The sequence below is a fragment of the Lontra canadensis genome, unplaced genomic scaffold, assembly GCF_010015895.1.
Source record: "Lontra canadensis isolate GAN:19392208 unplaced genomic scaffold, GSC_riverotter_1.0 scaffold19, whole genome shotgun sequence".
NCBI lineage: Eukaryota > Metazoa > Chordata > Mammalia > Carnivora > Mustelidae > Lontra > Lontra canadensis.
In genome coordinates this window covers 8740464-8767123 of record NW_022631013.1, presented here as the reverse complement: position 1 = coordinate 8767123, position 26660 = coordinate 8740464, and the positions used below count along the sequence as shown (strand labels likewise).

At 37.5% G+C, this 26660-nt stretch overlaps 1 pseudogene; it reads right to left on the bottom strand.

Annotated features, from left to right (window-relative positions):
* Positions 1 to 23216: 23216 nt before the first annotated feature.
* LOC116869559 lies at positions 23217 to 23918 on the bottom strand (annotated as a pseudogene).
* Positions 23919 to 26660: the final 2742 nt, after the last annotated feature.

Sequence of the window (26660 nt, the reverse complement as noted above, 5' to 3'; positions counted from 1 at the left end):
AAGGGGGAGGAAGCAGGATTTCTTTCCCTTTGTAGGGGGATATCTGGAAATGTTCACAACACGCCTGCTGAAATTTCCTTGGCCAGACTTTGGCACATAGCCATACCTGGATGCAAAAGAGTTGGAAAATGTAATCTTTTTGGTGTTTGATGATCTCTCCCTGAACTACAGCCAGAATAATCATTTGTTTTCCCATACAGATTTTTTTCACAGGCTTCCTATTAATTAATTAATTAGCAATCCCTCAGCTTGGTGTTTAAACTCTTCATAATAAGCTCAAACATACTGTTACAGATTTATCTTGCATTACATTTGCACCCCCCCACACACAAACATTCAACCATATTAAATTCAGAAATGTTTATGAGCTCATTTCTTGCTTTCCCTTTCTTGTACTTTTTTCTTTGTGGCTTTTCTCACCTATAGTTTCCTTTTTCTGCCATTGCTTATTGAAATCTTATTTACTGAATAAGACTAATGACAAATTCTTTCCTCATTCCTGCATAGCATATAAATTCTGTTCCTTTGATTTCTTATAGCAGTTGATTTGTATCTTTTGCATGATACTGTGTGTATTATGCCACTTATATTACATTTAGACTTGCCTTAACTTCCTCGTAGATAATGGGCTCCTTGAAGAGTCAAAAATGAACCTCATCTCATTTATTTCCATATATATTTTCTGATGCACCTACTTTCTGATTTCTTCATAGGAAGTATAAGAAATAGAGTCATAAGATTTAGCTAAAAGTAAATTTCCACAGAACTTTATGCTTAATTCTTAAGCACAATGGAAAAGAGCACCATTACATATTTTTTTTTTTTGAATTAAGATTATAATACGTTTGAAGTACGGATTTTGGAAATAATAGCAGAGGACTCAGAATGTCCTGATGAAAGTGAGTAAGGGTCACAGTGGAGCTGAATATATTTATCCTCCTCAGGGGGCACAGAGGAATCCATTTGTGTGTGGAAGCCAAAATTTCAGGGACGATATTCAAGCATGTCTCTCATTAGTTCATCTAGAAAAAGATTCTCCTGAACCAATGTGATATTATAGGATATGACCACAGAATGCAACCCTAAGAACCCTATTGAAATGCCTTGTGAATCCCCAAGGGAGTAAGTTATCCACACAAACCTGCCCTAGTTTTCCTATAAGTCTGTTGTTTTATTCAGCAGTCACTTAAGGAGACTGCTACTCCCTATTTAAAATGGGATATTAGGCTTTCTTCCAACAGTGGTAGATTCTTGCAGAAGAGAATTCTGGGTAAAACGTCTCTTATGTGGGAAGGAGTGGCCACCAGACTGTGCAGGAGAACCAAGTATTTCTGGGTTGGTGCTCTCTGTGACAGATCTAGATACAAATCCATGCTCTACGACTTTGTGAGTTTGGGAAAGTTGCTGAAATCTTTGAGCTCTAAACAATATGTGGTACTATGTACTGCCTGGCATTATAATAAATGTAGTTATTAAATATTGGATGCTGCAGATTAAGACAAAAATCATAACACAGAATCACCAGGGATGTGTTTGGAAGGTCAAAGAGACAGGTTCCAAGAGAACTGACAAAGTAGAAGTTGTTTTGGTATGTTTAGATCCTACAGGGCCTCCAATCTTTACTGTTCATACTGCCAGAATTAGACATAGCCACAGGCAGCACTGTAGAGCAGAAACCTCTGCTAGCAAGAAAGTCTTGGGAAAGAAAAGAAATGCACAGGCAAGTATACCTAGTTTCTTCTTTCCTTACTTCCCAGTCATGGCAGCGAGAGGAAAGGGACTGGAGGGACCAGGCGTATCACCACAGGTCTGTATCCATCTCAGAGGCAGGCAGTCCTCAGCCCCAGGACAGCCCTCTTCTCAGCTTCATGAGTTCACTTCCTCAGTGCCAACATCTGCTGCCTTGGATCATTCCTCCTGGGAGTGTGGGCATTGGACACTGTGTGCAGTGGTCCCGAAGAGTATGTCATCAAACCATCTCCATGATTTAAAGACTGAAATTTTATTCCCTATTCTATATCTCAGCCAAAGTATATGCAGCCACCTTTTCTAATGTATAAGTAAGAAATTCTGCCTTGAGAATGAGTGCTATAATGAAACACATAGATGCCTTCCACCAGGGCCCCTGGGTGGCACAGTCAGTTGAGTGTTCGACTGTTGGTTTCTGCTCAGGTCGTGATCTCGGGGTCATAGATGGAGCCCTGCATCAGCTCCATGCTCTGTGCAGCGTCTGCTTGGGATTCTCTCTCCCTCGCCTTTTGACCCTCCGCACTCTCTCAAATAAATAAATAAACCTTAAAACAAAAAAAATACCTCCCACCAACAAAATGCCAGTAATATAGTACCCCCAAATTTGTCCTCGGTGTTTATTAAATTCCCTAAAAGAAATTAAAGTTCAAAAATAGAGCTCCCTTACAAATTTATGTCAAAGATTGTAATTCTGAAGATACCAAATCCGAAATAACATTGTCTTGACTGCATAAGTAAAAGCCCCAAGTCCAGAATCCTTAGATTGGATTAAAATCCAGAATTATTCTCTCCAGTGGATTTTCCTGCTCATTCTTCCCTAGAGGTTCTTGATGCCAGGATAAATGTTGAATTCTGCCAGCAGCTCCAGCCTGAACTATATCTCATTGGAAGGGACATGGTTTTAGGGCCTCAGAAGTTGTACTAACCCAGTGAATTAAAGGTTAGATCTATCGCAGATTGTTTCATGGCTTTGAATGAAGTTGATTAGTGTTGTTCTGACAGGCTTGATCAATAATGGTTGAAACTAGAGCCTCATTAGTGGCTGGTAGAGCAGTGGGGAATGAGCTCTCTGGATTTTCAAAGCAGTGAATATTTTATCCCATGCTCTGAAATACAGCAGACCTATAGTCTTCTCTGTAGTCCAGTCTATTTGCAGGGCTTCCCATTTTTGCTCAGAAGTCATCTCTTCAGAGAGAACTTTCCTGATCTCATAGCAAATTTCCCTAATCACATCTCTTTCTAGCTTTTTAGAACCTACTGCTTTCTGAGATTGTATGTCTCTCTTTTTGTCTTGCTTGCTACTAGAATATAAATGCAGGGAAGGATGCTGTTAGCTTACCCCAAGGAAATCCCCAGGGATGAGAAAAACCCCTTGGACATTAAGAGTCAACCAGTCATATTTGTGGCATATGTGAATGGAAAAAAAGCAAAACTCTCCTATAAGACCTTCTCATTCACCAACATCTTATCTCTGTTCGTAAGGCAAAACTGCCTTTGATTTTGTTTTTTATTTTTCTGGGGACTATTTGTATTTCTTCATATGTCAATGGAGGAAATTATTTTGACTCCCTGATCTAAATAATGAGATATTTTAGCTCAAATTTGCTGTGCTTCCACCTCCTGAGTGTTGTTAGTAGTATGACTTTGAATACTTCAAATTATGTACTAAAATTATTTTCCTTATTGTGGTGAATGTTAAGTGACTCACTCAATACCCACTTTCCCATTAGTTTTGACTCTGCCCCTCTCATCTTGTCTAGAATGTGAATGTAAAGTGGGGAGGCACAGCAGCCATTCTCTGGCCCTGGAATATGAGAGAGAGAGCAAGCAAGAAAGAGAGAGAGGAAGGAAGGAAGGTGGGTGGGATGGAGGTAGAAAGGAAAGAAAGAGAGAGAGGGAAGGAGAGGAAGAAAGGAAGAAAGGAAGGGAGGGAGGGAGAAAGGGAAGGAAAGAATGGAAGGGAGGGAGGGAGGGAGGGAGGAAGGAAGGAAGGAAGGCAGGAAGGAAGAAAAGGGAAGGATAGGGGAGGAAAGGGAGAGAGGCAGGGAGGAAGGAAGGAAGAAAAGAAGGAAGGAAGGAAGATTGATTCCAACTTTTCATGAAATTATTGACAAGGCATACCAACCCAGAACTGAGGCACACACACTCACATGTATTCTTATTACTCTTTTTTTTTAATTTAAATAATCCCTACACCCAGTGTGGGGTTCAAACTCATGACCCCGAGATCGAGAGTCCACGTGCTTTTCCGACTGAGCCAGGCAGATGCCCCACAGTCTCATTACTCTTAATCGTTGTTTTCCTGTAACTTATAGTTGAACACATTACCAACCAATATATACAACTTTGAGCCATAACTCTTGACTCTCCATTATGCAAAATGAGGGGGAAAGCGTTCCTGTATCAATCTCCTACATTCTTCTCTGCCAGTTTCTCTCTGCTGTATCATTATTTTGTTATCAGAGTTTATAACTTTTACATGCTATTCTGTTATGATAATGAATTCTCCGAGGATTTGCCTTCAGAGTTAATCTAAAATTTGATAAATAATGAACAGCAATATAATTATGTAAATATCAGTCACAATTAGAGCTTCATATTATGATTGGACTCAGAGACAAAAAAATATAATTATAAGCTACAAAATCTGTGCAGCTCAAAGAAGCAGCTTAAATTATAGTCAACTGTAGTCTTATAGTTTAATTTGGATTGTTTTATATTTGGACCATTCCTTTCTATTATAGATTTTTTTTTCTGAAGTATTTGTCTTTATTTTCTCATTATCATTTAAAAAAGACCTTTTTTTTTTTTTATCACATCACTAACTTTTAAGCCAAAATTTCTTAACTTCCTTGTTGGATGTAAGTATTTAAAATATTTCCAAATTTGCACATAGAGATATACAATTTCATTCTCCTAAAACCAGCCTATGACATTGTTTTTCCTTTCCCACCCTAGCACTTGATAATTTTTTCTCCATCTTTGCCTATTTATGTGTGTAAAAATATTCTGAAATTGGATTGATTTGATTATCAAAAATTCTAAACATTTTTCTTATTTTTAAATGTTTTTCTTATATGAATTATATGTTCTCAGCCTTTGTGCATTTTGTTATTAAGATAACCTTCTTCAACCTTCTATTTTTATAATTCCTTTATTTTGGTTTTGATATGGAAACACTGCCATTTTATTGCAAATCTTTTCTCAGTTTGCTCTTCATCTTCTGTATTAGTAGTGTATTTGTTTTACTGCATTATACATGTTATTTTTGTTTTTATGCAATAATTTTAGGTAGAAGTTGGTCAAATCAACAAATATTCCCTGTAGGATTCCTGTCTTGATATCATTCTAGCTGCACTTGAAGGTTAACTCTATCAGGTCATGTACTGATATTAAGTGATTTATCACACAGATATCCACTGGGCTTCAATTATACACTAAGCAATGTTTTAGATACAGAAGACAAGTATAAACAAATGTGGCCATTGCTCTCATGAAGCATATATTCAAAATTAAGATATTTTCACTTATTCAAAGATGTCAGGTTTATTTATAAACACCTGCATTTCTAGGTAATTTAAACAGGTCCTTGAATTGAGGTTTATGATCGTTATACAGATGGACACAATGTTATTTTCCAGCTCTCACCTATCCTAGTATCTGTTAGCTCTCTTGATCCACAGTTCCGAGTATTAACTAGTCTTGCCAACACGTTCTTAGGGCAGCTAGGTGTCAAAATTGTAAAAGAAAATAGGTGTGTCTTCCTTTTCCTTCTCCTTAGTTAAAAAAAATTGTGCAGAAATATGTGCATATCCTTGTAATAGTACAACACTGTTTTATTACATCTTCCCTAAAATTAAATAGTTGTCCAAGTTATGGTATACATGCTTTGTATTCCTTTGCTTTACTCTAAGAAGTTACATTTTAATGAAAAAGAATGCCTTATATCTTAATTAAGAAATTTATAGCTAATAATTTTTGCTTTTTGTGTGTTTTTTTGGTTTGTCTGAGATTCCAAATCCTTAGATACATCGTGAAGTATTTTATGTGAGTATTTCCAAAATATGATTGGCAGATTAACATAGAAAGGGAAAAAATGGGTTTCAGAGTCAGGTACTTAGGTAAGTTTTGTCTGAGGTCTCCACCACTCACTTAGTAAACTGATTTTCTTAATGTGTTTGCCTATAAAGTACAGATAATAGTAATAACAACCTCATCAATATTTTATGAAGTCTAAATAAGAAAAAGCATTAAATATTTAGGCCAAAGCCTGGAGATAGATACCAAAGCATAAATACTTGCAATTCATTATATTATTATTATTATTATTATTATTATTAATCCTTACTTTTAGTACCTGTATCATTGTGAGGTAGATGACATTATTATACATCTTGGTTAACTCCAAACTCTTCATAGGTATAATATCCAGGAAAAAGTCATTCTATGGCTCTGATATATGATTTCACTAATTTAAAAAACAAATGTTTTCTAGGACAAAAAAATGAGAGAAATGCACCAGCCAGTTTTTTCTGCCTATCTGCATATATTATTAAAACTCATTGTTCTTGTGGATATTTATCACAAGCCCAAAATAGTGTAAATATTTCACCACTACAAACACATGATTATTTCTTTACCCCATAATGTATTTAATGACATGGTGGCTTAGTCTTATTGACTAATAATAAGTTTTCCTTTCAGTGTTTTTCATAGACCTAAACAAAATACAAATGCTTTCCTTCTTATAAATATTTTTGATTAGTAAAGTTTAGCAAAGACAAAGAAGTTACTGAACCACTGTACAGAGTAATTGTCTTAATTTTCTTATTTATGCTCTCACAGATTACTTAGTGCTTCCTTGATTGCTAATTTTTTATTACATAAAGTGAAAGATAATGCCTCAAACAAAACATCTCAGTGTAATTGGCACTAACCATGGCAAAAATATAGTCTGTGATGATAGCCAGGATCAAGTCAAGAGAGATTGTAATTTTATTTTATTTTTAAGATTTTATTTATTTATTTGACAGAAAGAAGGAGAGCACCTGAGCCTGCACACAAGCAGTGGGGGAGTGGGGGAGGAAGGGCAGAAGGAATGGGAGAAGCAGTCTCCCTGTTGAGCACGGAGCCTGGGATCATGACTTAGGCAAAGGCTGATGCTTAACCAACTGATCACCCAGATACCTGAGAGATTCTAATTTTGAAGACAAAATTGAATGAGTTCAGAACCAAAAAGCTTGTTAAGGTGAGCTTTTTTGTTTCTTAAATCTATAAATTGCTTGTGTCCCAAAATACTGAGATGATTGAAACAACTAAAAGGCGTACTAAATCAGTAATTTCTTCTATGAACTACTATTTACAAAAATGAATGTTTGAAGATAATTTGTTGATTGAGGAAACATTTTTATGTTGAGCAATATAATATGTGTTATACAAACAAGCAAACTTGACTTGAAATTTAACCTGTGTCAAATACCAACAACCTCTCCATGGAGGTGATATTCTTGTGAGCCGAGCAAAACTTTTTTTTTTTGAGAGAGGACTTTGGAATACTTGAGTTTTGATGATTAATTATTTGAGACTGAATCATGGAAAGTTGAAGAGATTTAGAAATGCTCTAGAAATTTTAAGACTATTTGCCTTCAGTCATGTACCTTTCTGGAAGGATTATGGCACTTGGAAGGAAAGACTATGGGCAGACATAATGAGCAAATTCCTGTTACATCTGTAACTTCAGCAGAAATAATATTTAAGACTGAAAGGCAATCAAGGAAATGAACAACCAGTGAAACTCAGCATGTTGTGTTAGTTGAAGGGAGAGCATTCTTGCTACTATTTCTGCATAACAAATTACACCAAAGAGGGGCACCTGAGTGGCTCAGTGGGTTGAGCCTCTGCCTTTGGCTCAGGTCATGATCTCAGGGTCCTGGAATCAAGCCCCACATTGGGCTCTCTGTTCAGGAGGGAGCCTGCTTTCCCCTCTTTCTCTGCCTGCCTCTCTGCCTACTTGTGATCTCTCTCTGTCAAATAAATAAATAAATAAAATCTTTAAAAATAAACCCAAATTATGCCAAAAAGAAGTGATGTATGGCAGCCGTTTATTTGTCACAGATTCTGTGAATCAGGAATTTGGATAGGGCACAATGGGGATAGTTTGTTTCTTCTCTTTGATGCCTGGGGTCTCAAAGTTTAGAGGCTGGGATCACCCGAAGGCTTATTCACTCACCTGGCCAGTTCCAAGTTTAGGATGATTGGAAGAGTAAGACTGCCAACCTGCAAGTCTACACATGGCCTCTCCATGTGTCTTGGCTTCCTTATAGTATGGCGCTCTAGGTAGTCACATTTTTTACGTGGTGGCTTGGAGCATCTGGCATGAGTATTCCAGGGAACAAAACAAAAACCCCAACACATGTTTTGACACATCTTGGAGGTCACACAGTCGTTTCATCTGTGCTTGTGATTGATCAAAGCAGTCACAAGCCTTCCTAGATTCAAGTAGAGGGGGACAAAAATAGCACTTTCAATAAGAGGGGTGGCAAAGGTATATAGAAGAGGATGTGGGCTGGGAGATATTGCTGGGCATCTATATATTCATTTATTCATTTATTTAAGATTTTATTTAAATTCAGGTTTTTTGTGTTTTAAAGATTTTTTAAAAATTCAAGCTAGTTAACATATAATGTATTATTAGTGTCAGGGTAGAGTTTAGTGATTCATCAGTTGCATATAACACCTAGTGCTCATTATATCATGTGCCCTCCTTAGTGCCCATCACCCAGTTACCCAAACCCCTACCCACTTCCCCTCCAGTGACCCTCAATTTGTTCCCTATAGTTAAGAGTGTCTGCTGGTTTGTTTTTATCTTATTTTATTTTTCTTTCCCTTACCCTGTGTTCATCAGTTTTGTTTCTTAAATTCCACATATGTTGTGAAATCAAATGGTACTTGTCTTTCTCTGGTTGACCTATTTCACTCAGCATAATATCCTCAGGTTCCATCCACGTTGTTGCAAATGGCAAGATTTCATTTTTTGATGGCTGAATAGTATTCCACTCTATGTATATACCACATCTTCTTTATCCATTCATCTGTCAGTAGACATCTGGGTTTTCTCCATATTTTGGTTGTTGTGGACATTGCTGCTGTAAACATTAGGGTGCATGTGCCCCTTTGACTCAGCATTTTTGCATCCTTTGGATAAACACCTAGTTGTACAATTGAAGGGTCATAGGGTAGTTCTCTTTTTAACTTTTTGAGGACTCTCCAGGCAGACTATTTTCAGGAGTGGCTACACCAGTTTGCATTCCCACCAATAGTGCCAGAGGATTCCCCTTTCACCACATCCTTGCCCACAACTGTTATTTCATGAGTTGTTAATTTTAGCCCTTTGGACCAGTGTGAGGTGGTATCTCATTGTGGTTTTGATTTGTATTTCCCTGATTATGTTGAACATTTTTTCATGGGTCTTTTAGCTATCTGTATGTCTTTGGAGAAATGTACATTCATGTCTTCTGCCCGTTTCTTTCTTTTTTTTTTTTTTAATATATTTATTTGACAGAGAGAGAGATCACAAGTAGGCAGAAAGGCAGGCAGAGAGCAGGGAAAAGCAGGCTCCCCACTGAGAAGGGAGCCCAATGTGGGGCTTGATCCCAGGACCCTGAGATCATGACCTGAGCTGAAAGCAGAGGCTTAACCCACTGAGCCATCCAGGTGCCCCCTGCCCATTTCTTGACTGGATTTTTTGTTTTTTTTCAGTGTTGAGTTTGATAAGTACTTTATAGATTTTGGATACTAGCCCTTTATCTGATACACCATTTGCAAATATCTTCTGCCATTTTGTGGTTGGATTTTAGTTGTATTGAATGCTTCCTTTGCTGTGCAGAAGCTTTTTATCTTGATGAAGTCCCAATAGTTCATTTTTGCTTTTCTTTCTCTTGCCTTTGGAGACGTGTCTAGTCAGATGTTGCTACAGCCGAGGTCAAAGAGGTTGCTGCCTGTTTGCCTCTAGGATTTTGATGGATTCCTGTCTCACATTTAGGTCGTTTATCCATTTTGAGTTTATTTTTGTGTATGGTATAAGAAAGTGATCCAGTTTCATTCTTCTGCATGCTGCTGTCCAAGTTTTGTTGTTGGGGCATCTTTAAAATACCTTTATGTTTTAGAAAGCTTTATACATTCAAAATTACTGAATTTTTGTTTTTGGTCCTAGAACAAAAGATTTCAGTCACATTTAGCTTAAACAGAACATTACAATAAATTAAATTATATATATACAGACACATATATTACTATATTACTATATAATTCATATGTATTAATATTAAATATATATTCCTATATATTATATATAAAGTTATGTTATTATATTAATATATATTAAATATTATATACTCAAGTGTACATAACAGAAAGGACCTATAATGATTTCACACATAGTTTTGGCAATGTTCTTAATCTAATTATAAATGATTATACACTGTTGCTCTTTATCTATTAGGATTGAAGATGTTTAGTTCAGTCAGGATGATGCTGAGTTCATGCTTTGATGTATTCCCTTTGCTACAAATATATAACAATGACAGATAAAGTATAAAAAAGATAATAGCCATAAATGGACTCATTTGCAAAAGCAAATTATCTTGGCACATCAGTTTAATATTTCAAATACTTAAAGACTATGGGAAATTTCTCAACTTTCAGGGAGGAAAAAGTAGAAAAAAAAACTTTTCACTTCATCTTATTAAATTCTTTGTTTTGGAGGGGGATGAATAGTAGACATTCATATTTTCACTTTTTTTATCTTTTTAGGAGTTTTTAAGGTGTTAACTAAATGAGAATTTACCCTCTCACTAGCATGTATTTAGGATCCCAGAAACAAAATGAAAGAATAAGCCATAATATTCTGAGGTATTTTCAGAAAATCTCCTTAGCAAAGTTGTGTGGTTTGTTCTTTTCGACAAAGATAGACCCTGCTGTAAATTTTTTTGCTTTTCCTAAATTGTTTTATTCATAGCACTTAATATAGAGATTAAGACTTTCTTTCTCTATCCCTGAACCCAAGAGACATTTTAATTTTGATTGAAACTCTTAAAGCTCAATATTCTATTACATACTTTTAAATTCATCTGGTGATAAGTTTAGTAAATATACAGTCTAATTTCTTCACTCAGACTTTCAAAAATTGAAAATAATAGGGATGAATTTCAATAGGAGATTAGCAGAGTGGTATTTTTTCTTGTAGTAAGAAAATATTTTGGGCAAATTCAGATTATTAGTATTTAATGCTTTTTTTGTCTCATTTGTCCCAGTATAATTTTCTTAGTAAGAATATATTTCAACACCTTGAATGTAAAACTATTAACTTTATGGTTTTACTTAAGTTTTTGACATTTTAAAATAGTTTATTTCAGTTAGGATGGTGCTGTAAGTTCATGCTTTGATATATCTTTCTTTGCTACAAAGATGTAACAATGATAGATAAAATACAAGAGAGAAACAACTATAAATGGAGTAATTTGCAAAAGCAAATCATCTCGGTCTAAACTATCTAAACTATCCACAGCACAGCGATTTAAGCCCTCCAGACTATGTTTCTCAACTTCCAGGGAGGAAAGAAAGTAGGCTACATACAGAGGAACATGAATCAGGATAACTTTGTCCTTCCCAACAGCAACACCAGATCAGGTGGGTTCAGGGTGGTGTGGCCTTAGACAAGAAGGTATCTAGGTAGTGTAGGTTTCAAAGTTCTGTGGGAAATTTCTCACTACAGTTACATACCTAGCCAAAATGTCAATGAAATCAACAGGCAGAATGAAGCCATGAAGCCTCTAGAAGACATGATTCACCAAATGAGGGAAAGAGCAATACAGTTTAGGAAACAACATCTACCATGTGGGAAAGAAGTCAGAGATTCCCCAAGATGATCAGAAAGGGTGGGAATAGCATGATCGCCATGTGTTCAGATTAGAGGAAATAATTATAATTGAATCAAGTGAAAAAACTTCTGGAATAGACCCCAGCCAATGAAACTGATAGAATACTTAATTTCAGTCTCGCGACGGGAAGAGACCTTGATGGGAGCCACCTGGGTGGCTCAATTGGTTAAGTGACTGCCTTTGGCTCAGGTCATAATCCTGGAGTCCCAGGACTGAGTCCCACTTCGGGCTCCCTGCTCAGCAAGGAGTCTGCTTCTCCCTCTGTCACTCTCCATTCTCGTGTTCTCTCTCTCTCTCTCAAATAAATAAATAAAATCTTAAAAAAAAAAGAAAGGAAAATAAGATAACTAAAAAATATCATAACAAAGAAAAGGGGGGGTGAGAGCAATGATTAATTTTTCTGCAGGGAGGAAAATTAGCCATAGTTCACTAAGTTACAAAAGCACTTGCATGTCATAATCATATAAACACTCAAAACTGATGAGACTGAAACTCTATATGGGAAGTTAACAAGGAAAGGAGAACCAATTCTCTATTGCTGTAATAAAGTAGCACAAATATAGTGGCTTCAAACAATACCTCACATTAATTTATTACCTCGCATTTTCGGTGGGTCAGGAGTGCCAGCAGAGCCGGCTGGATCCTTTGATTGGGGTTTCACAAAGCTCCTTCAAGGCGCTGGCCAGGCTGCATGGTCATGTGAGGAAAGACCTGCTTCCAAGCTCCCTCAGGGACTTGGAAGAGCTCCTTGGCTCATGCCTGTAGAAGTCATGGCGGCTTCCTTCAAAGTCGGTAAGAGAGCCTCTCTGACCTGCTCAAGTGCCTGCTTCCCTCTTTTAAGGGATTTTATCCAATTAAGTCAAGCCTACCCAGGATATTCTTTCCTTTGATAACCTCAAAGTCAACTGATTTGGGGCCTTAATCACATCAGTAAAATTTCTTCACCTTTGCATCTTCTGGGGTTAGAAGCAAGTCACAGGTTCTGCCTGCACTCAGGGGAGAGATTATATAGTGTTATGACTTATAGGGGGTCAGCACAAAAGGGTATGTGTTTGTGTGTGATGAATGCAAAGGGCAAAGGGAAGAATGAAGGCTAAATTCTTACCCTTTGTAGTGACAAGTCAGTACTGGTAATGCTTAAAACTGGAGAAATCAAGAGACATCTGGCTGGGCTGAGTTAGTAGATCTTATGACTCTTGATCTTAGGGTTGAGGGCAGAGCCTATTTAAAAAAAAAAGGAGAAATCAGCAACATTAAGAGATGTAGAGGTAAATCCTAAAATAATCTGCTAAAAGAGGGGGAAGGTTGCTTTCTTTGAAAAGAAGGGTATGCTAGGGCAGTGATGGCAACTGCTACTTTTCACAGGAAACTTTCTATAATCATAAGACTCTTTTAAACTAAGTGACTACATAAGTTTGATAAAAATAAAAACATTAAGGGAAGAGAGTAAGTATCTTTTCAAGAATTCAAGAAAGACCGAAATTCTTGGGGAAACGAGCACATTTTAAGTTATAGGCAGAATAAATAAATATAAATGTTCAACAAGACAGATTTTAATGGAGTTGTAGAATATTTCTTAAAGTACAGAGGTTTCTTATACGGATTAAGATAAAAAATATGAAAAATGCTTAGAACATGATAGTAGACAATAATACCAAGAATGAAGAAAAAGAAACCTTTAAAGTTACCACACAGAAAAGGCAGTTATCTACAAAGAAATGACAATTAGGACAGATGTCTTAATGAAATAAATGTGAAAAGAAAATGGGGAATCATAATATATATGATTAAAAATTGTTGATCTCTCATTTTATACTTAAATAAACTTAAATTCAAGAATTAAGTTAAATTGGGCACCTGGTTTTAGCTAAGCATCTGCCTTCAGCTCAGGTCGTGATCCCGGGGTCCTAGATGAAGTCCTCCATCGTGCTCCCTACTCAGTGGGGAATCTGCTTCTCCCTATCTCTCTGCCCATCCCCCAACTCGTCCACATGCCCTCTCTCTCTCTCTCTCTAATAAATAAAATATTTTTTTAAAAAACAAGTTAAAATAGAGACATTTCTAGCTATCTGATGATTAAGCGCTTAAAGAAAGGACTTTTCACTAGCAGAAATAATGGACACAGGAGAAGTATGGGAAATGTGTAAACTCAAAAATTAATTTAAAAAATTAAAAAAAAATTTAAACTCAAAAGTTACTTACTGTAGCTGTTAATTACAATAACCTTGGGAGCCTAAAAATGGTAGAACTAAAATCCAGACCAGAATAAATTATATTGGCATGAAATGCTCAACAAGTAAAGTATGTTAAATCTTGTGTTTTGTTGAGGAAGGGACAGAAATTAGAAACCTATACTTGGTTAACCTATAGGTAATTATTATTTTTAAAAAATATTTTATTTATTTATTTGACACAGAGAGATCACAAGTAGGCAGAGAAGCAGGCAGGGAGAGAGAGAGAGAGAGGAGGAAGCAGGCTCCCTGCCAAGCAGAGAGCCCAACGAGGGACTCCATCTCAGGACCCCGAGATCATGACCTGAGCCGAAGGCGGAGGCTTAACCCACTGAGCCACCCAAGCACCCCTAGATAATTATTTATATTAAAAATTAATAGTAATTAAATAAAGCTATATACAACTATATTTTAGATCTTTAGTCCTTGTTCAGCTTATAACTAAAAGTTGGAACCCTTGTACCAGTCTCTATTGCTCTCTATCCCCACACCTGCCAACTCCCAGCCCCTGGCAACCACTTTTCTATTCTGCTTCCATGAATTCTACTTTAAAAAAAAAAAAAAAATTATTTATTTATTTATTTATTTGACACAGAGAGAGAGAGAGAGAGAGAGAGAGAGATCACAAGTAGGCAGAGAGGCTGGCAGAGAGAGAGGGAGAAACAGACTCCCCACTGAGCAGAGGGCCCAATGCGGGGTTCGATCCCATGACCCTGGGATCATGACCTGAGCCGAAGGCAGAGGCTTTAACCCACTGAGTCACCCAGGCACACCTTCTTCTTCTTCTTCTTCTTTTTTTTTTAATAAAGATTCTACATACAAGTGATACCATGCTGTATCTGTCTTTCTTTATCTGGTTTATTTTACTTAGTGTAATACCCTCCAGGTTCATCAATGCTGTTGCATATGACAGATTTCCTCCTCTTTAAAGACTGAATAATATATATATATATATAAAATATATTATGTATATTATATATATTCTATATTATGTAATATAGAATATATTATAGATATAATATATAATATCCAGAATAATAGTATGTGTGTGTGTGTCTGTTCCATTCTTCCAGCAGTGGACTCTCATGTTGTTTCCATCCTTTGGCTATTGTAAATAATGCTGCTATGAACTGGGAGGATGGATATCTTTTTGAGATACTGGTTTCATTTCCTTTGGATATATAAAAATGGGATCATATAGTAGTTTTATTCTTAATTGCTAAGGAACTAACATAATGTTTTCCATAAACTGACTATATCAGTTTACAATCCCACCAACAGTGCACCAGGTTTCCTTTCCTCCACATCCTTGCCAGCATTTGTTATCCTATGTCTTTTTGACAAGTGTCATCCTCTAACAAGTATGAAGTTGTATACCATTGTGGTTTTGATTTGCATTTCCCTGATGATTAGTGATGCTGAACACCTTTTCAAGTACTTGTTGGCCATTTTTATGTCTTCTTTGGAAAAAAAGTACTTTGCCTATTTTTGAATAAGAGTATTTGTTTTTTGCTATGGAGTTGTAGGGTTCCATGAAACAATTTTTTAGACATTTATTTATTTGAAAGAGAGGGAGAGAGCGAGCGGGAAGGGGAGGTGCAGAGAGAGTCTTAAGCAGACTCTGTGCTGAGCGATGTTGGGCTCGATCTCATGATCTTGAATTCACACCCTGAGCCAAAACCAAGCCAGATGTTTAACTGACTGCATCATCCAGGTGCTCCTCCATGAAACACAGATTGAGGCTTTCAGGTGATCCAGTAGAGTCTTTGTTTTTTTTTGTTTGTTTTTTTTGTGTGTGTGTTTGTTGTTGTTGTTGTTTGTTTAGGATGGTCTTCTTAGATTAAGGAACACTTTCAGATTGGTGTGGATCAGTTGTCCATCTAGAAAGCCTAAAATAATTGATATGATCAAACATTTTGGAGGGAATTGTCCCAAACTCTGCTGCCAGTCTCAGTATGTAGCCCAAGTTCATGACAGAATGTAAAGAATGGAGTAATGTCAATCCTGGAAACGTCTGTCTCTGTCAATGATAGTCTTGCCTTCTCTGATATTTCTCTATCACAATATATTTAAAAAATTATTTGCATTATCCTGGCACTTTAGAGTCAATTCTGCGTGGAGAAAGAACTGTGATTATAGTCTAGAGATACAGGAGCTTTGCTTATTTTTAGCGTTCTTCAGAAATTGAAATAAAATCCATGTTTTGAACCACCTTTAAAAAGCTTTTGTTTTTTGTTAATGGGGTTACATTTAAGATTGCTTTATTAAATTTATGATTTTTTATTTCCATAGAAAATAGGAGATCTTCCTCTAGATATGGCATCTTATTAAGCTCAGTAAATTCAAATAGTTTTGTGGTATCCTCTCCCTGTCAGCTACCAAAATCCTCAGAAAATGCAATTATGTAAATATAGTTATATGTCCAGTATGTTCCTCTTCCCACCTATATCTATATATGTAAGTGTGTTTATGAGTCAATAACAAAACTGAAAAAATAAGATTGCCTTTGGTTGTTACAAAGCTACAAAATATTTTTGGAACATGAAACACATGTGAAGTCATTTGAAGAAGGAAACAGCTGTCATGATGTAGCAAGAGGAAGGCTGGTTCAAAATGTGGAAGCAAATTGCAATGTGCTCCAAATGTGGAAATGGCAGAAATGCAGCCCAGTTGCCTTTGGGCAACTGATAAGCTAATTGGCTGCTGTAGGAACATCAGGTGGATCAAAGCCTCTTCCAAGCCTCTTGCCGTTGGCTCAAGGGGTAATGAGCAGAGATAGCTGCTATTAGGCAGGCTACTGAGTGTGGAGATTTAGATAGGAGGAGGAAGTCGGAGAGCCTCAAGTGATTGGTACCAGCAGGGGAAGTGGGAGCACCAGGCCAGAAGGCCAGGAAGAGGCAAACACCAGGCAGTCGCACAACCTCACCGGGCTGAGCTGGCTGGAGACTCGAGTTCCCCTGAGTGACGAAGCCAACTCTAAAACCAAAGAAACTCCAAGACGAAATGGCTTTCTTGGAGCTGACTTGAGGACACACGTAGTGCTGAACCATTACTCTGAAACCGAATATGTCCCAGTGTTGAAAAAGGGACTTTTGGGAAGTTGCAACGGCTAGCTTGAGGTCCTCCAGAGATGCGTGAATGCTGTTTGTCATGCGTGTTTACTTGGCTACTATTCAGTGAAGCTTGTTGTTGGGTGAGACCTAAGATGTGATTCCTCCTTCACAGCATAGATCTTGAATCACTTGAGCATTGGCTGTGTGTCAGACTCAGTACATGTGTCCTCTCTTTGAAACAGGACAAGAGCTCCCTCATGCCCGATGGGGAATCGGGGACGTGCAGCTAGTAAGCGGTAGAGCTGGGACACAAATCAGGCATTCTTAGCCCCAAACTGCTGCATTAAGTGCTTAAAAGAGGGGCAAGGTGAACATCAGATAGCCCCCAAAGGAAGAAAGTTAGGAAGTTTTTTGAGATGATACTGATTTTTCTGTGCCGGGAGTTAGTGAGGTGAGGTGGGAGAGGGCTTAGGCAGTTTGGAGTACTGAAAGCCACCCTAGGAAGCAAGAACAGTGGGGTGGTAAGTTGCGTTGAGTGCCAATTGACTCTAAATAGATTTTCTTTATTCAGTTCTTTTTTTTTTTTTAAATAAGGGTTTTTTTTTTTTTCAGCGTTCCAAGATTCATTGTTCACCACACCCAGTGCTTCATGCAATATGTGCCCTCCTTAATACCCACCACCAGGCTCACCCATCCCCCCACTCCCTCTCCTCCAAAACCCTCAGTTTGTTTCTCAGTCCAGTCTCTCATGGTTCATCTCCCCTTCCGATTTACCCCAATTCACTTTTCCTTTACTTCTCTTAATGTCCTCCATGTTATTCCCTATGCTCTACAAGTAAGTGAAACCATATGATAATTGACTTTTTCTGCATGACTTACTCCACTTAGCATAATCTTCTCCAGTCCCATCCATGTTGATACAAAAGTTGGGTATTCATCCTTTCTGATGGAGGCACAATATTCCATTGTGTATATGGGCCACATCTTCCTTATCCGTTATCAGATTCAAGTTAATACATCTCAAATGTATTCTAGCTAGGAAACGATTATTTGATCACCTAAACACTTTCATACATGCATTACATAGGAAGATTGTGATTTATTTGGTTCTCATGAGAATCTCAAGTTTTATGTGCTCTAATATATTCACGTGTGTGTGGGACCCTGAGTTGACTGACACATTTTTTATCTGTGGTGTTTCTCAGTTAATTGATGTATATATTCAAATAGGTAGTCTGATCTTGACTAGGTCTGGATGTTTTCTTTTTTTCACATTGCAGATTCATTTAGGGTTTTACGTTTCCTTTTGGTAATTCAGAAATGTACAGGGTGTTCTGTTTCTCCACTTTCAGGGCCGAAGGAGCTCTACTTAGAGATCAAAAAGTGGACTACACTAATAAATAGGTGGAGAGGAGTTAGGAAATCAAGAGCTAATACGGATTTATTGGAAACATGAATAAATATAAACCCAGTTACTTTTAGGAACCAGTGTTTGATTACTTGATAAGGAGCACTAAATTATATATGTTTTTTCTATAATCAGAAGTCTCCTGGATAGTTTTGTTGTAGTAATTAGCAGATATATTTAAAACATGAAATTACTCACAGCATCTAATTTAAGCACATTTTATTTTTGAAGGCAGTTATATTTTCAAACAGATAAATTTTCAACATGAGATATTATACACTGAAATATTTTACTCTTCTATCCTAATGTTATTTGAGGACATCTAATCTCTCTTTGTGTGTTTTTTATTATCGTGCAGATGGGGAAAGCAAAACAGAAGGGATTTTGCTTTAGCTTAAATACCATGTTTAGGTCATCATCACTCTTACTCATGTTTTTAAATTGAAGTAACTTTAATTTATTTAAGCAGCATTTATAATATAACATTTTGAAGATAAACAAATGCCATGATCATCTTCCAAAGGGGAGCCTAATCAATTTGCTAAACAGAGACAGACCAACATGTCAGTCACTGTAACTTGTTTTGTACTTTGCTGCTGATAGAGTGTAAGTCCCCACGGCATATGATAATGTTTGAAGTGTGAGAATACAGTTTTTCCCATTAATTCTCCTCTATATCACCACCCACATCAGATATGCTTTCCTGCAGTTTACTGTTGGCGGTATGCTCAGAATTTAAATTGCTAAGGGCCTGTTCTCCTTCCCGAGGATATTACAAATCTCACCACTACTAATTGAAATTGTATGGTGAGGGCAAGCTTTCCTTCTCCTGCTACTGTGTGTTTCAATATCTGACTCTTACGGATAAATAGGCTGCAGTGTTTCACGCATTGCCTGCCTTCCCAGGTCATCACAGATGAGAGGTAGAGGGAAGGATGCATGTTTTGTTTAAGTGCGGCTATAAAACCAATTGAAAACGGAACACCCTGCTGCACTCACAGGATTTCAAATATCTTATGATAGGAAAATACTTAGGAAAAGGAAGGTGAGATCCTTTTTTGGTTTTATTCACTTGAAAAACAAATATTTATTAAGCATCTATTTGGATCAGCCCTGATCTAGACACGGAGAACAACAACCCCTATCTTCATGGAGCTCACGTTAAACTAAATATATTAGATGTTGAAGTGACATCTCATATAAAATACAAGAGAAGGTAGAAAGAGGATAGAAAATAGAATTTTTCTGTGGAGAAAAGTGAGTCAGGACTTGATGTGAGGGCTGGTGGAGCATTAGCCAGATGGCCAGGAATGATGTTGCCGAGAGGGTGACGTCCGAGTACATCCTGGAGCGAGTCACACGGAATTACCGGAGGAAGGGAGCTCAAGCCGACAGCAGTAAATTGTAATGGCCCGGAAGCAGATGTGTGCCTGGGAGGTTCAAGAAACCATAAGGAGAGTGGTGTCGCTCTAGAAAATTGCATAAAGGAATAAGAGATGAGGTCATTAAAATGGAAGAGCTTTGGATGGGGGGCCTTGTAGACTTTTAAGGTGCTACAGAAAATTGCTGAGAGCTTGGAGCAGGCATCCGACAAGGTCTGGCTTGTTTTCACAAAACTTTTCTGGCTGGGTGCTGGGGGGAAAAAAAAAGTCAGGAAGAAGGGAGAATAGTGGTAGACATCACTCTCTAGCCTTCTCTTGCTGCCATGTGCCCCACAGGGTTAACCTGTATGGCTTATATTAACCACTAATCAGCTTCTTTGACTCTAGCTTGCATTGGGTTCAATTAATTAGAGACACTCAGGGGAGAGCGGGAAAAGGCCAAGATTTCACTATTACCCTCCGCTCCCGCTGTTTCAGTTCCCTGTTGGTTGTGTCCGCCCACCAGGGCCACAGTTCCTGCCCGTGGCTCCTCCATGTTGCTGCTTCTCTGATTTCCTGTACCTACTCCTGGGCCTTTGTAGATAGTTCCTTGACTAAATCCTCCTTAATCATTCACACTTGTCTTCAGTTTTCTGCCTGGAATCGCCTCATGTACCAGATAGGAGGCCATGCTGTATTCCAGGAGATATGATGATGATGTGACCCAGGTTGATGGTGGTGGAAGTGGCGAGAAGTCTTTGAATTATGGACATTTTCAAGTTGGAGCCAGTTCAGTTTACTACAGAACGCATTGTGCAGTGAGGTGTAAACAATTCTAGAAGATGCCTACCTTTGTGGCCTGAGAAACTGGAATAATGGAGTTGCTTTCAAGTATACCTACTCCCTTGAAGTTCAGGGAAGAGAGCTAACCCAGAGATAGAAAACTGGAAGTTATTTGTGTAGAGCTGGGTTTTGCGCCTTACTGTAGGATGAGATCACTAAGAGAAGAATTGAGTCTGTTCTCTTTTCTGTGTAGACTCAAAGGCTGAATCCTAGAGCAGCCTGATACTTAGAGATTCAGTAAATGAGGAATCTGAAACGGAAAGTGAGAAGGAATTATGCAAGAGGTGAAAAGTATTCCAAAAGACTGATATTCCCGAATCCAAGCCAAGAATCTCTAGGTTAAGAACGGATAGACTGCTCTGTAAGGTTCTGATAAACTAATGCTGGCTTCCAGGGTAAATTACTACATTTTAAATAGACACACATATATATACAGAAATTTTTGACACATGGATTAAAGATATCTCAAAGAGGCATATTAAAACTATGTCCCACAAATAATAACGAAATTTCAATAACGTGCATTTCAACTGTCCTTGGTCACCTGGGACTCACTGTGACCCTCTTACAAGACTGCTTGTATTTATTGATTTATTTTAACGATTTTATTTATTTATTTGACAGAGAGGCAGGCCAAGAGAGAGGGAGAAGCAGGCTCCCTGCCAAGCAGAGAGCCCGATGTGGGGCTCGATCCCAGGACCCTGAGATCATGACCTGAGCCAAAGGCAGAGGCTTAACCCACTGAGCCACCCAGGCACCCCTAGACTGCTTGTATTTAGACACATACACATTTCACAGCTTAATATCCTATCCAGTGTCATCTACACTATTTCCCCCAAAGAATTTAAATGTCAGGAAAAAAAGTTAAACTTATTTAGAAGAAGTCGAGGTTTCTGCAACAGGGAAACAATAGTCAAAGGAAATAAACTCAGTGACTCCACCAGGAAAAACTCATGGATTTAATGGTGTAAGGGGGTAGGGTGCTGCCTATCATCTCATCCCAAATAATTAAAAAGTGAGGAATAAGAAAGGCAGCTTGGAGCCCCACATGAGTTTGGGAAACATATTTACAGCTCTTGCAATTAACTTAGAGAAGAATTTCAGGTAAGGATAACAACCATAAATTGTTGTTCTTGGCTTTAAAATTCTTAACTCTCCATGTCATTAAAAATATTTATTTAAAAATAACTAGTGATTAATTTAGCTCATAAAAATATTCAATAAACTTATTTTCTTGAGTTTTAATTGATACATAAATTTTTCAGCTCATTGGAAATTCACTTTTTATGAAGTGATTCATTAATCATTGCAAACATGCTCATGTGTGTCACATTTCTGTAATTAAATTATTTTGCCAAATGAGCTATTGCTGTGTAAAAGATTGGCTTCAAAAACCCAATTCAATGCTAGATTAGTGAAGTCTTTTCCTAAGGGACTTGAGTTAGAAAGCTAACAGGGATCATGGAATGTATAAAAGGAAATTTATATTTACTGTATGATACTAATTTTAATAATCTACACACAAGTGCCAAAGTGACTAATCAAAAAATTGGTATTCACAGTCGTATGTAAAGGTTTTGATTCTGTTCATTTCAAGTGTTAAGGATGCAATTTTCTAGGACAACACTTTGATTGCATTTAATTTTGCTGTGAAATTTGAGAGAAGACCTGAGATTTTCTGATTATCCTCTTCATAATACTATCTCTGTTTATTATGTTCTAGATGGTATCCATTTCTGCATGGGATTATAGTTTCCACAAGCACACTGTAGATTTGGAAGATCCTTACCAACCAATTTGCTTTGGTTCTTTTCACATTAATCTTTTGCTAGCTTTTTCTTTTTTAGTCTCTTTCAAAAACATGTTTAGTATGCTTCCATTTATTTAAAAAAGTACATGGATAATACAGATCACAGTTACAATGGGTTGAAACACATCAGATATTTTAAAATCCATGAGGTCTTCATGATTTATTTAAGAAGCTCACTGTTTTGAATATAGGCAGATAAAGGAAAGGAATCCAGGATTTACTCTGTCTTGTATATAAGAATTGTACTTCTTAGTGACCAAAGAATTGATGAGGGGAAGTTTACCTTTAAAAAGATAAGTGAAGCTAGACAGCGTTAAGACACTGGATCACAGATTATAGGCTGAGTGAAGTTACTTATTAAATACATATTATCCTTTAGATTTTTGTCTAGTAGATAAGCAGATTGTTCCTGCCCAGTGGAAAAGGTAACCCCAAAGATAAAAATGCTGACCAGTTTGGTATATGATCTAAAAAACCGATTCTAACGTTCCTTTATTAAATTGATAATAAATTCCTAGCACCTCAGAATGTTCTTTGAACTACTTTTTTTTTTTTAATGTGATGATCGTAGTCTTATATTTGAAGCTCAGGAAACAAACAACTGCATTCCAAAACCGCAAAATATGCAGGTCTAAAAAATGAAGGTACTTTTTAAATTGCCATATTCACTCTGAAGTCCGTTCATCTCCATCAGCATCCCAAAGATGACACAGGTGACCTGCTCAGATATAGAATGAAATGACAAACATGCTGTACCACTGACATCACAGGACAGTTGCCTGTAACAACTGGTCTTCTGACCCTGGGCTCCAGATGCACTTGCTCACAGGTTGTCATGCTCAGCCGGGAAAGCAGTGGTCTGAGCAACCTCTAGATCATGCCCACGCTGTGCTCCCAAAGCTGGGTCCATGACCGCCTCTGGTGGGGCAAGAGAAGCCAGGGTGACAAACTCCAAGTTAGGATCTCCAGTTAGTTTTCGAGCAGGTCACAAGAAGGGCTTTTCAAGTTGTATTGACTTTTGGCAGAAATGTCATAGAATTTCTTTTGGTGGAAGGCAATAGATTTTGCCTTACCTTTCCTGTCCTTAATGTCTACTTTTTTGCCCCATAGCACAGTGGGGATGTTTTCACATACTTGTACTAGATCACTATGCCAGCTAGGCACATTCTTGTAAGTAATCCTTCATATTACATCAAACATTATAGTGGCATACTGGGCTTGGATATCCTAACCATCTCTCAGCCCACCAAATTTCTCCTGACCAGATGTAGCCCATACCAGGAACTTCATAAGTTCTTTGTTGGTATGGAACACAAGGGGATAGACCTCAACAATAAGGTGGTTACATCTTTTCAAATTCACCAGTCAGATGACACTTCACAAATGTAGTTTTTTCAGTACCATCACCAACCAATATAAGTTTCAACTGGACTTGGGGTTCTCCTGGGGCAACCACTGTGCCCTTGCTTCTAGAAGTGTCTCCAGCCCATCTGACTGAGGCTGGACCACTTTTTATATATGACATTTTCTCAGTAATGAATTGAGTAAAATCCTAGATGTGTGTTTATGTTAAATTTGCATGAAAGTCATGATTTTACCTTTTTGAAAAATACATTCAGCAGCAATAAGTAATAAAATTAGTAAATGAAGAAATGATACAATCAGTATTCTGAGTTGCTTTGCAACTCCTAATGAATTAATGGGTCTAAGCAGCAATCATCAATTGCTAACGACATCATCTACAAAAAAGAGACAGTTAGGTAATATGGTATATTTCCACCACAAGTTACATATCTTCTATGAAGCAGTCCTGCCAAAAATACTGAACCTGAATCTGAAGATACAGGTCAATGAGTGAATTAGGCTTTCAGAAAACTTGCATTGTGTTATTAATGATAATTAAAAAAAAATACAACCCTTTTATTTTATCCTCTCTCTGTTCCTTTCAGTCTGAGCTAGTAGTGCTCTGCTGGTGAACATTTTTAAGAACCCTGCCTTTCACTCATGCATATCTAGGAATTCACTTCATTAGCAAGAGGCCCCTCCTTCCGACATGTCTCTGGATATTCCCATCTCAAATGTGGCTTCTGCTCAGCTGGCTGAGGAGATCTGTGTGTGGCATGCGTTATCTGTAGTGCGTCTGAGTACTCTGACCTACTGATTTTTCTCAGTTATTGGGGAAACTCTTCAGTGACACCCTCAGTTGTTTCTGTAGAGCACGATTTCCTGGCAGTGGTCTTGTAATTTCAGCATCTCTTGCAGTCTGAATAGGCTGAGGTTCCCAAAGTGTGAAGTCCTGATTCCTTGTAAACAATTCTTTGCTGAATTTCTCCCTTTCCTCTCCGCTTTTCTAATGAGCAGCAAGAGAAACAAAACAAAACTCTTCACACCTTCAACGCTTGACTTGGAATCTTCTCCACTAAATACCTACATTTCTCTTTTAAAAGTTTTGCTTTAAATAGAACCACAAGCCGCAGTTCTGCTAAGCTGTCTGCCACTCCATTACAAGGATTTTCTTTCCCAGACAATTGAGGAAAGTCTACAAGGAAGGAAAGAACAACACAAACAGAAAAACTGACCCTTGAGGAAGCAGAATTAATCAAACACCCTCTCCTTTCCCCCTTATCCCTTTATAATGACCTATAAAAACTTAGGAATACATTGTATTCTACCCAGAGGATGAAATTCTATACCTGGGGGCGGGGGGGGGGGGGAAGGAGCTGAAAGTTGCCAATAGTATATTCCTTATTTTCTTCTAAGTTCTCACCAGCAGCACCTTTAATGTCTGTACTGTTTTTATCAGCAGTGTGCTTATGATTTAGGGATACTTCAGAGTGATACATGCCTTCTCTACCATGCTTCTCACCTCTTTCTGTGTCCTTACTAAGAAATCATTATTATCCATATTTCTACTAAAGATCTGCTGAAGTCACTGTAGGCTTTTTCTGTCATGCTCCTCAAAATTGTTCTGGCTTCTGCCACTGCCCCGTTCTAATTTGGATATTGTCACAGTAGCACCCTACTCTCAGGACCAAAATCTGCAGGAGTTTTCTGTTGCTGTTTTGTCAAATTACCACATACTTGGTGATTTTTAAAATAATACAAATTTATTATTCTACAGTTTTGTAGCTTTAGACATCCAACATGAATCTCAGGGGGCCAAAATCCAGATGTCAGCAGAACTGTGTTCCTTTCTGGAAGCTTTAGGGGAGAATACATTTCCTTATTTTTTCCAGTTTATGGAGGCTGCCCACTTTCCTTGGCCCATGGATACTTTTCTCCTATCTTTAAAGCCAGCAATATTAGGCAGAGTCCTTTTCATACTGTCATCCTCTGGATTTCTCTTTCAATTCTTTCTTCTACTTTTAAGGAGGTTTGTGAGTCCTGGGTCCAGGAGAATAATCCAGGATAATCTCCTTGTCTTAATGGTAGCTAATTAGCAATGTTAATACCAGTCTACAAACTTAATTCCCCTTTGCCAAGTAACCAAACATATTCTGAAGAATAGGATGTGGACATCCCTTGGGAGACCATTCTTGTACTTACTATATATGTTCACCCTAGAAGGGGTTCCCCAGGAAGCTGCATATTTATTGGCTGGTCACACTCAAATGAGTCTACTGTTAGCAGACTGCCTGTGGATATAGACCCTCTACTTATTTAAAATATGGAGAGACAGTAAATATTCATTACCTATCTGAGGAACGTCTTCAAAGTATTGAAAAAATAAGTTAAACTGATATGGAGTAAAGAAAGTTAAACAACCTTGCCTCCTCTCCCCACACACTTTAAATTAATAGCCTACAAAAATTCAAGAATACATTTGTATTCTACCCATATATCAAGAAAATGTAGTAAAAAGGAATAACAGCAAAAAGAACTCTTAGAAATTAAAAATATGCATGCAAGCATATATATACATATGTATATATGTGTGTGTGTGTGTATATATATATATATATATGTATATATATATATGTTTTAAATAAAACTTGTAATTGTTGAAGATAAGAAATCCCCTTGAAAATAACATGAGATGCAGAGGGGAGGAGGGTGGGGGTTAGGTGAGCCTAGTGGTGGGTATTAAGGAGTGCATGTATTGCATGGAGCACTGGGTATGGTGCATAAACAATGAATCTTGGAACACTGAAAAAAATAAAATAGAATTAAGATGTTTTAAAAAAAAAGAAAAAAGAAAATACATGAGATGGAAGATTAGTCCAAGAAGTTAGTTTCAACTGATCAGATTTCCAGGAGAGTGCTGACA